The sequence below is a fragment of the Budorcas taxicolor genome, chromosome 24 (genome assembly GCF_023091745.1).
Source record: "Budorcas taxicolor isolate Tak-1 chromosome 24, Takin1.1, whole genome shotgun sequence".
In the NCBI taxonomy this organism is placed as follows: domain Eukaryota; kingdom Metazoa; phylum Chordata; class Mammalia; order Artiodactyla; family Bovidae; genus Budorcas; species Budorcas taxicolor.
In genome coordinates this window covers 24,372,886-24,389,581 of record NC_068933.1, presented here as the reverse complement: position 1 = coordinate 24,389,581, position 16,696 = coordinate 24,372,886, and the positions used below count along the sequence as shown (strand labels likewise).

General features: G+C 40.3%; 1 long non-coding RNA gene across 1 annotated transcript; it reads left to right on the top strand.

Moving 5' to 3' along the window:
- Positions 1-86: 86 nt before the first annotated feature.
- On the top strand, positions 87-8,587 carry LOC128068409 (uncharacterized). The gene is made up of 3 exons (XR_008201477.1): positions 87-224; positions 2,251-2,353; positions 8,462-8,587. It is a non-coding gene; the product is annotated as an uncharacterized LOC128068409 (long non-coding RNA).
- The last annotated feature ends 8,109 nt before the right edge of the window (positions 8,588-16,696 follow it).

The following is a 16,696-nucleotide window of genomic DNA, read 5'->3' as shown; positions in this document are numbered from 1 at the left end:
CAGTGAGCCGCGCCCGGAACGCGAGGGCTTCCGTTGACGGGGGCTGGAGAAGCGAGGAGGGAGGGGCAAGAAGAAAGATGAGAGGAGCCAAGGGGGCGGCAGGCGCGCGCGGGAGAATCAGAACGCTGCCGGCGCAGAGTGGAGGCTACGCCAGGTTCCGAACTCTGGTCCCTGAAGACCACCAAAGGAAATGATCCATCACCATCTCCTGAGACGTAAACGAGGTATGCCCTAAAGAGAGGTGAATTTTAACCACAGAAAATAACATTTATAAAACAATCTGCGTTTTCCGTAGGGCAGACAAGAAATAGGTCTGGACTTATTAAGTAACTGAGAAAAGTATGTGAAAATAACTGTTTTCAGACATCGGACGGCAGGCAGTTCCAGTCCTTTTACCTGAAAGAAGAGAAACAAATGAGATGAGCCAGGTTATGACCCTGGCTCTCGGTCAAGAAGCAGTTTCCAGTTTGCAAGTGCAAGGGGAACTTAAGCAGAGCCTAGGGTCTCCCTGAGAAGACAGGTCTTACCGAATGGAGTAGACGGGGATTGGATTTTTGGGAGACCGAATTGGTTGGAATTTATGAGGCCGAATTCATGGAGCAAAAGCTTTAGAAATCTGCATCTTTAACTGAATAAAAATCAGTGAATATGTTCTGTGACTATTCCACAAGGCCAGGAAAGAACAATCATGGGGAAACAGTAAGCCAAACAATTTTCAGAACTCACAGGACTAGGAATCATTTGTGTTCCCTGGAGCCAGAGTGGGGAGACTGTTGAATACAGTTGTTGAATGGAATATGCAATAGAGACCCCCGAAGTGTCATGCCTTAGTAGTGACTAGCCCTAGACTCTGGGGTCTAAAGGAAAAGCTATTGTAGACCCGTCAAAAGCTTAAAGAGAAAATCTTAAAAGCAGCCAGTGAAAAAAGGCACATTATGCACAGAGAAATAATAGTAAGTTTTCATAGACTTCTCATTAGAAACTGTGCAAGCCAAAAGAAAATGAAATGACAACTTTAAAATGCAAATCAAAACTGTCAGCTTGGAATTCTATACTCCACAGGATGAAACAAAGACTTTTGCAGACAAACAAGTCCAGGAAGGCCACATCCTGAAGCAGCACCATCCCAGCTGACTTGCAGACTATAGGAGAATTAAATGCTTATTGTAAGCCAATGGGGTGGTTTGTTATTCTTCATTATTATAAAAATAACTGATGAGAATAGGATCACTTCTAGGCACATGGCAGTGGGTGAGGACATATAATTCCCTAACGGCAAAAGGGACGCAATTGGAAATCTACCACCAATTTTTCACTTTTGAAATCACCTGCTTCGTTCTAAGTGGACTTTATTTTTTCTCTTGTAACTGCAGACTCACCTTTGTGTTTATAAACAAAGGTTTATAGACTTAAAAATCACAAAGACTTCTAAGGCACAACTCTAATCATCTCTTTTTCCTAGGGTTTATTTATTTTCTCTTCAGATAATGATTGTGAGTCCTGACATGCAACTATAGAATTAATAAGAATTGCTAATTGCATCTCTCGCCAAGAAGAAATGATCCAGTAAACACTTATCAGGATGATTCACGTTATGTGAACTTTAGTAAGTGCTAACTACAAATTTTCTACTTGAACTTTTTTGATTTGATTATTGTATCTCAGTTGTTAAGTAAAGATTCACTATCAAGGACTGATTGATCATTTATCTACACTTCAGATGATGAGCTTATACCTTAGTACTGTTGCCAGTATCTATGGGAACGCTAAGATACAATAACCATTCATTCAACAAAGATTTATGGAGCACCTTCTACTTGCCAGGAATGAGTACTGAACTAAATGACAAAAACTCGGCATGAGTTTATGTTCAAGAAGTGGAATAAAGACAACAAACAAAAGAAATAAGCAAAACATTTACATATGGAGGAAAATTAAGCAGGTAAGAGGAAGGTGGAGATGATTCTGTGGGAAAGGGTCTTGCAATTGTAAATAGAGAGGTTATGGGAAGTCTCTTTGATGATATGCTACTTGGGCAAAGGCCTGAAGGAGGGAAGGACCCAACTGTGAGGCTCTCTGAGGGAAGAGAATTGCAGGCAGTGCAAACAACAAATGAAAAGGCCCAGAGCTGACAACGTGCCTGGAATGTTCAAGAAATACCACTATATCTCACGCTTTCCTTTCACTGTATGGTATCAGCATGCAGGAGACCCGTGTTTTGTAAATGGTGATTTTGCTGTTACTCTCCAGGTACACCTAGGGGAAAGTCCCAATGATTCCAGTGCCTTCCACTAAGAAAATGACTTCTCCAAGTTGGACAGCTCAAGGGGGAGAGCCTCCCTAAATGTTTCAGGTATGGCCCAAGCCTGAAAGAGGGGTTTTAGAATCAGTTATTCTCTTACTGCTGCTACGTCACTTCAGTCGTGTCCAACTCTGTGCAACCCCAGAGACAGTAGCCCACCAGGCTCCCCCGTCCCTGGGATTCTCCAGGCAAGAACACTGGAGTGGGTTGCCATTTCCTTCTCCAATGCATGAAAGTGAAAAGTGAAAGTGAAGTCGCTCAGTCGTGTCCGACTTTTAGCGACCCGGTGGACTGCTGCCTACCCGGCTCCTCCGTCCATGGGATTCTCCAGGCGAGAGTACTGGAGTGGGGTGCCATTGCCTTCTCCTATTCTCCCCAGTGAAAAACATACCTGCTTCCAAAGTCCCTGGATGAATCCACTGTCAATGATAGATCTGTATGTTGAATACCAGGTTTTATAAATTGTTCTAGACTGAACTAAATATGTGATCTTTGGCAGAGTAGAATGCCATTTGTTTCTGAGTGGTTTACCCATGGCTGCCTGGTGCCAATATATATTTAGTTCTATATGGTTGGGTTAGTATCTGAGCTCTGTCCTGTTAGTCCATGGTGTCTGTTCTTACACCCTTCCCACACTATCTTTATTGCTTGACTCTGCAATATGTCTTAATATCTGATAAAGCAAGTTCTCCCTCTTTTTCAAGACTAGCTTGACTCTTTTATGTGTTTTTGGTCTTTTCACGTACATTGGAGGACAAATTTATTGGTACTTAAAAATCCAATAAAGCTCATTAAAATTGAATTCACTAGATTAATTTGAAGAGAACTGACGTAAGTCTTTCTGTTGAAACATATGACTGTTTATTCAGACCATGTTGCATGCTTTAAAATTTTTATAGTTTTCTTCGCACAGTCGGACACGACTGAAGCGACTTAGCAGCAGCAGCAGCAGCCATAGAAGTCTTGTCTGTTCTTGGTTAATTTCTTAGCCACATTATGGCTTTTGTTAATGTTATGAGTGGTATATTATCTTACATTATACTTATTTAGGTTGGTTATTTGTGGTGAGAAAAAATACTATTGATTTTTACAATGCCTAAACTCCTTTATGAATTTTAATATTTTTTATTCTGTTAATTTTTTCCTAAGATGGCTGCTCATATTTTTATAAATGTTTTAGCTTTACTTTTCCTACTTTTATACACCTTTATCTTTTTCTTTTCTTACTGCATTGTCCAGAAGTCTTGGTAATTTCTTAATAGTAATGATACCCACACTAAACTCATGGGAATTGCATATAGAATCTCTCTATTTAATGTAACAATTTCTGCAGCTTCCAAGGTCATTTCCTTTATTACTTTAAAATATTACTTAATTTTTTTCTTGAATCTAGTGTTGTTTCAAAAGTCTGATACTAGTGTGATTCCTGATCTTTTTAGATATCTGTTCCCTTTTTCTGAGAATTGTACATCATTTATTTTTGTTGTTGATGTTCTTAAATTTCACTAATAATGGATCTAGTTAGGGATCTTTTTTGAAAATCTGATTGATTTTTTTTTTTCTTTCAATCTGGGATCCTTCATTTTTCTTTAATTTAGGAAAATTTGCCTTCTTTATCTCTTTAAATATATCCTTTCCAATCCCCCCCCATTTTGAATCCATAAAATCTAGATATTGGCATTATGCTTCTGCCTTCAGTACCCTCCATATCACATATCATTCCTTTTATGTTTTCCATATCTTTATTTTTTCCTGTAGCTGCCTGGGAAAGTTCCTCAATCTGATTTTACAGTTTCTAACTTACTTTTTAGCTGTATTCTCTGTGCCATTTTACCTATTTGTTGCATTTTCCATCTAATTATTTTATTTAGTCAAAGGATAACCCAGGGACCTTTAGTTAATTTGCTTCACCCATTTAGTCACATGAGGAAGGCAGTCATTACACTATTGTTAAGAAACAAAGGCAAAAACAGGATTTAAAACACAGAAGAGAATAGAAAAAGGCCACAGTCTGGAAACAGTGATTGGTGTGCATGTATTTGGGGTATAGTGGTTAAGCAGCAACTTGAACAAGCTGACAGAGGTATCAAAGAAAATTATTTCAGTAGTTTGTGGATTTTTGGAAAATGGTGAGTGTTTAACAAGGAAGCCTCATATTTCCGCTTTTTCATGATTTCTTAGTTCAGATTGCTAATATCTTTGTTTATCTCCTGAAGCATCTTTGACATTCTTGGCTCATCTGTTCTAATGATTCTGATTCATTAGGTATGTTTGATTCAACTTGTCTTCATTTTATGGTCTCTTTGCTCCTCCACAAGTGCCGGGTTATTTTGAGCTCCTGTGAGCTCTTGTGCCTGTGGGAGTGTCTGGTAATGTAAAGTGGGGAGGAGGCATGTGTGTGACCCTCCAGATGAATTTAAGAAGGAAGCCAGGGAGCCTGCATCACCATGGAATTTGTTTTAATCACCCTCATTTGTTGTCACTCCATTCAATAAAGACAACTCTGTTCAGAGTTATACCATTGGTCTCTAAGGAAGAAGTAGCTTTGAGAGACCCACTCCCCAGTCCATTATCCATCAGCCCTGGGATTTGGAGGGGAAGGGGGAAAAGAAATCAATGTCAGAGGTTAGCTGGTCAACCTGTTGTTTTCATCAACCTGTCTCCCCCGCCACGTGCGCTGATGCTTCTATTCTGTTATGTCCTGGGCAGGCTGGGGATGTTGCTGTTCCTTTCTGCTTTCCTTCAGGCCTTCTCAAGGCTGCTTCTGGTTGCCCACCACCCCCTGGCAGAGCCCTGTCCTCTGCAAATAAACGCATCTACCTCCCACACCGTTTCAAAACTGCCTTCAGGCTCCCAAGGAGTTTCTTGTTTTGTTGTTGTTTTTAATATTCATTTCTCAACTCCATGTGTTTTCTTAATTCTAGAATTTTTCCAGAGTTCTTGGGAGAGAGGGTTTAATCAGTTATGAAGTGACATTATTCATTCTGCAATATTGAGATATGTGTTATATTAGTTTACTAGGGCTGCCATAAAAAATTACCCACAGACTGGATATTTAAGATTTTAATATTTTATTCATCTTAAATTTTTTGCATTAATTTTGATCTATATAGAGATTGCACTAAAATAGTGTTTATCTTAATTACTGAGGATTTCTTTTTGGTGCTTCCCTAAATTTTGTGCCCAAGTTGAGTGCCTTATTGCTTTGCTATAGTCCCGGCCCTGCTTCCTTCCCTCTTTCATTTTCTGCTGACTGTCACCATATGCTCTGAATTCTACACTTCTCACATTTTCAGGAACCTTGAATTTTGTGCTCTCCATTCTGTCTTCTGTACTTGCAATCTTTTCCATGCATGTGGACCTTTCCCTTTTGTATTTAAATGTGCTGTGCTTAGTCGTGGGCTATAGCCCACCAGGATCCTCTGTCTGTGCAGATTTTCCAGGCAAGAATACAGGAGCGGGTTACCGTGCCCTCCTTGAGGGCATCTTCCCAACCCAGGAATCAAACCCAGGCCTCCCGGATTGCAGGTGGATTCTTTACCATCTGAGCCACCAGGGAAGCCCAAGAATACTGGAATGGGTAGCTTATCCCTTCTCCAGAGGATCTTCCCAACCCAGGAATCAAACCAGGGTCTCCTGCATTGTGGGCAGATTCTTTACCAACTGAGCTGCCTGGGAAGCCCGTATTTAAATGAGCTCAACTAAAAATTTTCCAACTTAAAAAGCCAAAGCAAACCAAACATCTTCAACCTCAGTACCCCTGCAGTTGCTGCTTGCTCGCTCGCTCGCTCGCTCTCTCTTTCTCTCTCTCCCTCTTGCCCTTTGGAGCTAAACTTCTAGAAAGTACTGTCTCTTTTCCTACACCATCTGCCCTGGATATAGCCTAACCCTAATTTGGATTCCATCCCCACTGCCCAAGGCCTTTCCTTCTCCATGGAGGTCATCAACTATCTGCATATGGTAGAGCCCTGTGGGCTCCTATCAGAGCTCATCCTACGTGACCCTGAAAAAACAGCATTCAGCGTTGTTGGTCATAATTTATTTACTGAAACAGTTTCTTTCTTTGGTCTCCTTGACAATGAACTTGTCTGGTTTCCCTCCTATCTCTCTGGCCATTCCTTCTCAGTCTTCCTGGTTAGTCCCCACTCACATTCAATCATTGAATGCGGGAATTCTTTCAGGGCAAGATTTTAGACTTTCTTATCCTCTCTTACATTATTTTCTCAGTTTAGACTTTCTTAGGTGCTCCTATCCATTCCTCTAGTTTTGTTTACCATCTGCTTGCCAGTGACTCCTCCTAAACATTTTTCATCCAGGATGTTAATTCTCAGCACCAGAGACATGTGACCACTTGCCTACTCAGGAACACCTCCAAGTCCACACATCCAAAAGTGAACTCATCTTTCCCCTGAAACCTACTGTCATTTCTTTTCTCAGTAAATAGTTCTAAAAACCCCATAGTTGGTTTTACTTTTGATTTTTAATCTTCTTCACCTTCCTTAATCAAAAGGCTACAAAGTTACAATGATGTGGATTGTGCTGACCTCTGCAGGTTTAGCAGGAAATACCTTCTGTCTCCTACCAGACTTCTTTCTATACTTCGACACCCCATGCTTGTTCTTATCTGAAAGTTTTTCCAGCATGGTTTCTCTCATTCTTTTTTTTAAATATATATATCTCTATTTATTTATTTGGCTGCACCATGTCTTAGTTGTGGCACACAGGATCTTTAGTTACAGCCTGTGAATATTTTTTAGTTGAGGCATGTGGAATCTAGTTCCCTGATCAGGTATCGAACGCTGGCCCCCTGCATTAGGAGCATGGAGTCCCACCCACTGGACCACCAGGGAAATCCCCCTCTCATTCTTTAGATCAGAGATTAAGCTTTTCTCCAGAATGTTTCCCTCAAATCTCCAAATTTGGTTAGATTCTACTCTTAATGAGATCTGCTTCCTTCCTGGGCATGGTTTTGTTTTTTTTTTTTTAATAAAGATTTGACTGTGTAAGAAAAGACCTTGAAGAGCAGTGGCTTAGATGACATAGAAGTTTATCTGGGAGGTTAAAGCTTGGCCTTATAACACGAAGATTTCCGGGGCCTGAGGTCCTTCTATCTTGTCCCTCCACCATTCTAGTATACCTTCCTTAGCCCCGTGTTTCAGACAGCTCAGCACTCTGAGTGCCTTCCAGCCAGCAGAAAGAGGAAAAAGTTGGAAGGAAGAATGTGCTTTTAAGGTCACACCCAGAAGCCATGCACATTATTCATGCTTCTATCTCATCTGGAACTTAGTTGGAACTTAGTCACATAACCACATACTTGTTGCAAAAGAGGCTGAGCAGAATGTTCTTTTTGGTTCTGTGAACAGTTACCTATGAACAATTGAAAGTCCCTTGTAGAGAAAGGGGAGATCGAATATCTGGACAAACAAGTCTCTGCCACAGTCATGGTAAAACACATATATCCATGCACACCCTCTCTCTGAACAGAGGGCACATTCATCCATCTCTTCCCAAGTGAATACCACCCCAATCCTGTTCAGCTGGTGCCTCCAGCTCTGTGTCTAGGCTCTTTAAGGGAGGCTCAGATGGGGCTCCTCTTGGTCCAGCCACTTATAAACCAATTACAAGTTATCTGCTCTGATCATACCCAGTATGAAGTAGTAAGAGCAGGATAACAAATAAGAATGCTGATTTGGGGGGGAAAAAGGAGGAGGAAGAAATGGAAAATGCAGGCTGTCACTAGTTCGCAGAAATGACCAATTGTACTGAGAAGGAACTAGAAAGACTCCGAGCTCAGAATGTTGGAACTCCTGTGGCCAGCACTGCTTCTGCTTTCAGAGGGATGGGGAAGGATGGGGGTGTATCTCTCATCTTTATCTTCTGTGGTTTTCATCTGATAATACTCATTTCTCTTATATTTGCTTGGCATGAACTTCTTTGCTACATAAAATATTTGAAAGTTTAAATAATTTTATTCAGTTTAGATATATATACATATGTGTGCCATATATAAATGCATATATATAGATACACATATGTGATTTGTGAGTTAAATAATGCTTTTTTCTGGTAGCTTTTCTTCTTGTGTGGTGTTATGCAATTGCTTAAAACATTTCTGAGAACTGTACAAATCATGTCCTATCTCATTTTGAACCCAAACAGGGGCCTCTACTCTGCCCACCGCATCCCCATGTGTAGCCTTATTGACAAGCACAGACCAGTATGATGACCCCATGATGAGGAAGGCGTGTGCAAATTTTGACCCTCTCCTTAAATATATCATCCAAGAAAGTTTATCTTGTACATTTTATATGTCTGTGTTTAAATAAACATGATTAAACCTACATATTAAAGATTTCAGATTGATTTTGAATTTGAGCAGAAGCAGCTCAGTTCAGGGTTTTGATATATAAAATAAAAAACATTTTCTATTGTAAAGAACATCAGATATTTACCGACCATTTGAATTATAAATATTTCATTTGAAGGTTATTGTAATTCAACTGAGTCATATTGAGAAATAAGAAAAGCAAAGTAAACATTACAAATAGGTTGTATTTTAAAAACATTTGTATTGGGACTTTTGTTCAGCTTCCTAATGTAATTATACTATAAAAGAAACTCATTGAATGATTTTGAAAAGTGTAGCTTTCCTTGATTATAAAAGCTATGCATATTAAATTAGGAAATTTTTAAAAAATAGAGCGATGCATTCCTTTGAGAATTTAATATCAATAATATCAGATATTTTCTCTTTAAAGACAACCCATAGGCTGTACAAGAAGTTAGTTTCTTGAAATGCCACTAGAGGGCAATAAATTCAAAAATTGATTTATGGTGTAGAAACAGGCTTCTGTGCTGCAGAGGTGCTGATTTTCAGTTTTAATTTGGGAAGACAGCAAAAAAAGAAGAAGAATTAAAAATTTAGTTGGTAGAAAATATATCCAAATAATTGTGGTGCTGGAGAAGACTCTTGAGAGTCCCTTGCACAGCAAGGAGATCAAACCAGTAAATCCTAAAGGAAGTCAACCCTGAATATTCATTGGAAGGACCGATGCTGAAGCTGAAACTCCAGTACTCCGGCCACCTGATGCAAAGAGCCGACTCACTGGAAAAGAACGTGATGCTGGGAAAGATTGAAGGCAAAAGGAGAAGAGAGTAGCAGACGATCAGATGGTTAGATAGCATCACTGACTCAATGGACATGAATTCGAATAAACTCTGGGAGATACTGAAGGATAGGGAAGCCTGGCATACTGTAGTCCCTGAGGTTGCAAAGAGTCAGACATGACTTAGCAACTGACAACAACAACATATCCAAATAAATGTTTGATTTTTTAGAACGTTCACCACTACCCTTTTGGGAATCTAATTATTGTACTAAAAATTATTGATTGCTTTGAAGGATAAGATTAATTCTGCCAAAGGCAAATAAGTCAGAAGAATGCCTCATGAAGAATTGAACCTTGCAGAATGAATAGACTCTTTTGAACTTGCAGGTTAAAGTAGTGGGTTGAACATATGTGTTTAATTTTCCTCCCTTTTGAACAGAAAAAAAATAAGTGTTTTAGGACCTAAGTTCACACAGATTAGGAAAATAGGAGAGGAGACAACAGCAACAAATTTCTGGAAGCTGAAAAACTTACAGATCAATGGTAAGTGATTTAACAGACTTGAGAAAATAAAACTTCAATCTATCAGTGGGAAAGCCGAGAAAGATATACCCATGAAAGGAAAGATATACCCATTTGATGCAGAGTTCCAAATAATAGGGGAGATAAGGAAGCCTTCCTCAGTGATTAACACAAAGAAATAGAGGAAAACAATAGAATAGGAGAGTCTAGAGATCTCTTCAAGAAAATTAGAGATACCAAAGGAACATTTCATGCAAAGATGGGCACAATAAAGGACAGATATGGTATGGATCTAACAGAAGCAAAAGATATTAAGAAGAGGTGGCAAGAATACACAGAAGAACTGTACAAAAAAGATCTTCATGACCCAGATAATCATGATGGTGTGATCACTCATCTAGAGCCAGACATCCTGGAGTGTGAAGTCAAGTGGGCATCACTATGAACAAAGCTAGTGGAGGTGATGGAATTCCAGTTGAGCTATTTCAAATCCTAAAAGCTAGACCATTCAGGTGTGACCTAAATCAAATCCCTTATGATTATACAGTGGAAGTGAGAAATAGATTTAAGGGCCTAGATCTGATAGATAGTGTGCCTGATAAACTATGGAATGAGGTTCGTGACATTGCACAGGAGACAGGGATCAAGACCATCCCCATGGAAAAGAAATGCAAAAAAGAAAAATGGCTGTCTGGGGAGGCCTTAGAAATAGCTGTGAAAAGAAGAGAAGCGAAAAGCAAAGGAGAAAAGGAAAGATATAAGCATCTGAATGCAGCGTTCCAAAGACTAGCAAGAAGAGATAAGAAAGCCTTCTTCAGCAATCAATGCAAAGAAATAGAGGAAAAGAACAGAATGGGAAAGACTAGAGATCTCTTCAAGAAAATTAGAGATACCAAGGGAACATTTCATGCAAAGATGGGCTCAATAAAGGACAGAAATGGTATGGACCTAACAGAAGCAGAAGATATTAAGAAGAGGTGGCAAGAGTACACAGAAGAACTGTACAAAAAAGATCTTCATGACCCAGATAATCCTGATGGTGTGATCACTAATCTAGAGCCAGACATCCTGGAATGTGAAGTCAAGTGTGCCTTAGAAAGCATCACTACGAACAAAGCTAGTGGAGGTGATGGAATTCCAGTTGAGCTGTTTCAAATCCGGAAAGATGATGCTGTGAAAGTGCTGCACTCAATATGCCAGCAAATTTGCAAAACTCAGCAGTGGCCACAGGACTGGAAAAGGTCAGTTTTCATTCCAATCCCAAAGAAAGGCAATGCCAAAGAATGCTCAAACTACCGCACAATTGCACTCATCTCACACGCTAGTAAAGTAATGCTCAAAATTCTCCAAGACAGGCTTCAGCAATATGTGAACCATGAACTCTCTGATGTTCAAGCTGGTTTTAGAAAAGGCAGAGGAACCAGAGATCAAATTGCCAACATCCACTGGATCATGGATAAAGTAAGAGAGTTCCAGAAAAACATCTATTTCTGCTTTATTGACTATGCCAAAGCCTTTGACTGTGTGGATCACAATAAACTGTGGAAAATTCTGAAAGAGATGGGAATACCAGACCACCTGACCTGCCTCTTGAGAAATCTGTATGCAGGTCAGGAAGCAACAGTTAGAACTGGACATGGAACAACAGACTGGTTCCAAATAGGAAAAGGAGTATGTCAAGGCTGTATATTGGCACCCTGCTTATTTAACTTATATGCAGAGTACATCATGAGAAACGCTGAGCTGGAAGAAACACAAGCTGGAATCAAGATTGCCGGGAGAAATATCAATAACCTCAGATATGCAGGTGACACCACCCTTATGGCAGAAAGTGAAGAGGAGCTAAAAAGCCTCTTGATGAAAGTGAAAGAGGAGAGTGAAAAAGTTGGCTTAAAGCTCAACATTCAGAAAACGAAGATCATGGCATCTGGTCCCATCACTTCATGGGAAATAGATGGGGAAACAGTAGAAACAGTGTCAGACTTTATCTTTTTGGGCTCCAAAATCACTGCAGATGGTGACTGCAGCCATGAAATTAAAAGACACTTACTCCTTGGAAGAAAAGTTATGACCAACCTAGATAGCATATTCAAAAGCAGAGACATTATTTTGCCGACTAAGGTCCGTCTAGTCAAGGCTATGGTTTTTCCTGTGGTCATGTACGGATGTGAGGGTTGGACTGTGAAGAAGGCTGAGTGCTGAAGAATTGATGCTTTTGAACTGTGGTGTTGGAGAAGACTCTTGAGAGTCCCTTGGACTGCAAGGAGATCCAACCAGTCCATTCTGAAGGAGATCAACCCTGGGATTTCTTTGGAGGGAATGATGCTAAAGCTGAAGCTCCAGTACTTTGGCCACCTCATGTGAAGAGTTGACTCATTGGAAAAGACTCTGATGCTGGGAGGGATTGGGGGCAGGAGGAGAAGGGGCCGACCGAGGATGAGATGGCTGGATGTCATCACAGACTCGATGGACATGAGTCTGGGTGAACTCCGGGAGATGGTGATGGACAGGGAGGCCTAGCGTGCTGCGATTCATGGGGTCGCAAAGAGTCGGACACGACTGAGCGACTCAACTGAACTGAACTGATGCTGTGAAAGTGCTGTATTCAATGTGCCAGCAAGTCTGAAAAACTCAGCAGTGGCCACAGGACTGGAAAAGGTCCGTTTTCATTTCAATCCCAAAGAAAGACAGTGCCAAAGAATGCTCAAACTACCGCACAATTGCACTCATCTCACATGCTAGTTAAGTAATGTTCAAAATTCTCCAACCAGGCTTCAACAGTACATGAAAGTGAACTGTGAACTTCCAGATATTCAAGCTGGGTTTAGAAAAGGCAGAGGAACCAGAGATCAAATTGCCAACATCCGTTGGATCATCGAAACAGCAAAAGAGTTCCAGAAAAACATCTACTTCTGCTTTATTGAGTATGCCAAAGCCTTTGACTGTGTGTACCACAACAAACTGTGCAAAATTCTTCAAGAGTTGGGAATACCAGACCACCTGACCTGCCTCTTGAGAAATCTGTATGCAGGTCAAGAAGCAACAGTTAGAACTCGACATGGAACAACAGACTGATTCCAAATAGGGAAAAGAGTACATCAAGGCTGTATACTGTCACCTTGCTTATTTAATTTATATGCCGTGTACATCATGAGAAACACTGGGCTGGATGAAGCACAAGTTGGAATCAAGATTACCGGGAGAAATATCAATAACCTCAGATATGCAGATGATACCACCCTTAATGGCAGAAAGCAAAGAAGAACTAAAGAGCCTCCTGATGAAAGTGAAAGAGGAGAGTGAAAAAGTTGACTTAAAACTCAACATTCAGAAAACTAAGATCATGGCATCTGGTCTCATCACTTCATGGCAAATAGATGGGGAAACAGTGGAAACAGTGACAGACTTTATTTTGGGGGGCTCCAAAATCACTGCAGATGGTGATTGCAGCTATGAAATTAAAAGACATTTGCCCCTTGGAAGAAAATTTGTGACCAACCTAGACTGCATATTAAAAAGCAGAGACATTACTTTGCCTACAAAGGTCTAGTCAAGGCTATGGTTTTTTCAGTAGTCATGTATGGATGTGAGAGTTGGACTGTAAAGAAAGCTGAGTGCTGAAGAATTCATGTTTTTGAATGGTGGTCTTGGACTGCAAGGAGATCCAACCAGTTCATCCTAAAGGAAACCAGTCCTGAATACTCATTGGAAGGACTGATGCTAAAGCTGAAACCCCAGTACTTTGGGCACCTCATGCAAAGAACTGACTCACTTGAAAAGACCCTGTTGCTGGGAAAAATTGAAGGCCGGAGGAGAAGGGGATGACAGAGGATGAGATAGTTGGATGGAATCACCCATTCAATGGACATGAGTTTGAGTAAACTGCAGGAGTTGGTGATGGACAGGGAGGTCTGCCGTGCTGCAGTCCATAGGGTCGCAAAGAGTCAGACACAACTGAGCGACTGAACTGAACTGGGCTGACCTGAATCATAAAGCAGAGTCATCAAAGGGCATGATTTGTAAGCTCTTGCAATCCCAGGACTGGAGGTAAAAGGAAGGAAAAGAGCTAATGTAGGGAGGACCAGGGTGAAAGCTGTTTGAGAAGAAATTAGAGCCCTAGACCCTCCCTCAGCCTGGTAGAAATCTGCATGTTTAGATTCATTGAGGGGGATTAAGAAATCATCTCCTTCCCCAACCTCTTCCCCCATTGGTCCCCAAAATGCAGCCGATAGATCTTTACTCTCTCTAGGTGGGAGATGGGAAGACTCTTCCTTGGAGGAATCTGGCCAGCCAAAAAGAAAATGCTTAAATATACTGATGTCAAGGTTTTGCCAACAGCCTTTCTGCAGAAAATCAATAGAAGTATCTGGGCTTTCCTGTTAGCTCAGTTGGTAAAGAATCCGCCTGCGGCAGAAGACCCTGGTTTGTATTCCTGGGTCAGGAAGATCCACTGAAGAAAGGATAGGCTACCCACTCCAGTTTTCTGGCCTGGAGAATTCCATGGACTGAATAGTTCATGGGGTCACCAAGAGTTGGACATGACTGAGCGACTTTCACTTCACTTTCTACTGATATCACCCTTTAGTGAAAGTCACAAGCTCAGAGTTTTAATCGTTTTTTAAAATTCTCCACTCTTAATTTTGAGCAGACCACCAAGGATTACCTGATGAAGCCTGTTATATAGAAGATAGAGACCAAAACAAACAGGCAACAACAGAAGAAGCATCTTGGAGGAAATAGAAATTAGTGAAGACTTAAAAATGAAAGCTAAAATCATATCCTCAGAGAGAGAAGAGGGAATATTGCATCCATTAAACAAGGACCAAAGCTATGGAAATGGAAGATTTAGGGGGAAAGTCCAATAGCAAAGGGCTCTTGAAAATTAAAAACATGGTAGCAGAAAAGTAATACTTGTGCTGTCCAATGTGGTAGCCACTAACCACTCTATTGAAAAGTAAATTACTCAAAATTAACAAAATTAAAGATTGAACTCCTTATTTTCACTAGTTACATTTCAAGTACTCAAAAGGCACATGTGCCCAGTGGGTAAGATGTTGGACTGCTCGAATATAGAACATTTCCATCATTGCAGAAAGCTCTATTGATGACACCTGAGAAAGTACATGTGAGGACTCCTCTCATGAAACAGAAGACAAAGAGAAAAGCTTAAAAAAAAAATAGGATCATCCAAGAGATCAAACAATTGGATAATAGTAGTTCCAGAAAGAAAGAAAATGCAGGGAAGAAAATAATCAAAGAAAAGATTTCAAGAAAATTTCCTGGAATTGAATAATGTAAATTGCCAGATTGAAAAAGCCCTAGGTACTTAGCCTAATATATCCACTCTGAGGCAAGTTCTTGTCAAATATTAGAAATCCAGGGATAAAAAGAACATACTACTCATTTCTAGACAGATAGAAGTAGTAGTATACCCAGTATTAGGAAACAGGCTTTTGACCTCTCAATAGTAACCTTGGAAGCAAAAAAGAAAACACTGGAGCAATATCTTCCAAAATCTGAAAGAATTACATGCAATTTTGCATTCTGCACCTATCAACTATTGTAATATTTATTGATTAAAATCAGGCTTCTCAAGATAATCCATAGGAGGCTTCCCTGGTGGCTTAGTCATGAAGAATCGCCTGCCACTGCAGGAGACACAGGTTCAATCCCTGATTCGAGAAGATCCAGCGTGCTGTGGAGGAGCTAAGCTCATGCACCACAGCTATTAAGCCTGTGCTCTAGAACCTGGGAGCTGTGACTACTTAAGCCCTAGAGCCATGCTCCGCAGCGACAGAAGCCTCTGCAGTGAGAAGCCCATGCATCGCAACTAGAGAAAAGCCTGCACAATGAAGACCCAGCACAGCCAAAAATAAACAAATAAAATTATTTTTACAAGAATCATAGGATATTTAACTTAAGAATTTAGCTCTCTTTCAGTTGTCAGGAATGTGACTTTCAGTCACAGAGTAAGTCACAGAATAAGATGACCACACTGTTATAAAAACACTGAATTAATTTTTTGTTCTGTAGATTATGCTGATTGAAGAAATTGGAATTTGCCTACCATAGTAAATAAACTCACTCGGTTTGTGTTAACTGACTTATATTCGTGTGTAGATGCTTCTATTAATCAGAAAGGTCCAAGCACTGGGGCTTCGTTTTCTGTTTTAGACTGTTCCATATAGAATGTATCTTTAGCAAACAAATCCAAACACAACAGAAAAGCTGTACTTTCATTAATAATGAAATAATCTTATTGCTATGTTTACACATATTTACCAATCCAATCCTGAAAAACAGCTACGTGAGTTACTCAGGACAGTTTTGTGCTCCCACACTTAATGGAGTTGCTGCGAAGAGATTCAGAGAGTGTTCATCCCAGTCTCTCAAAGCTGGAACTTGACTGGTCCAATCAGCCTCAACTAAAGATCCTGCGTGTCGAAACTGAAGATCAGGGATCCAGTGTGCTGCAGCTAAGACCCGGCACAGCCAAACAAATAAAATATTTTCTAAAAAGAGTCTTCTAAATCAAGCGAAAAATGTATCTTCCTTTGGAAAAGAAAGGATAAGAGGATACTGCAGTTACATAACAACAACAAAATCATATCTTTCCCAATCTATGAAAATATTTGTTTTTTAAAAAACAATAAGCCTTTTTCCCTAGAAAAGTCATCCGTGGGGGAACTCATTCCCAGAGTGTGGACAGCAGCCCTCCTCACAGCCTTTCCCACAGCGTCTCACATACGTCATATGCCCATCA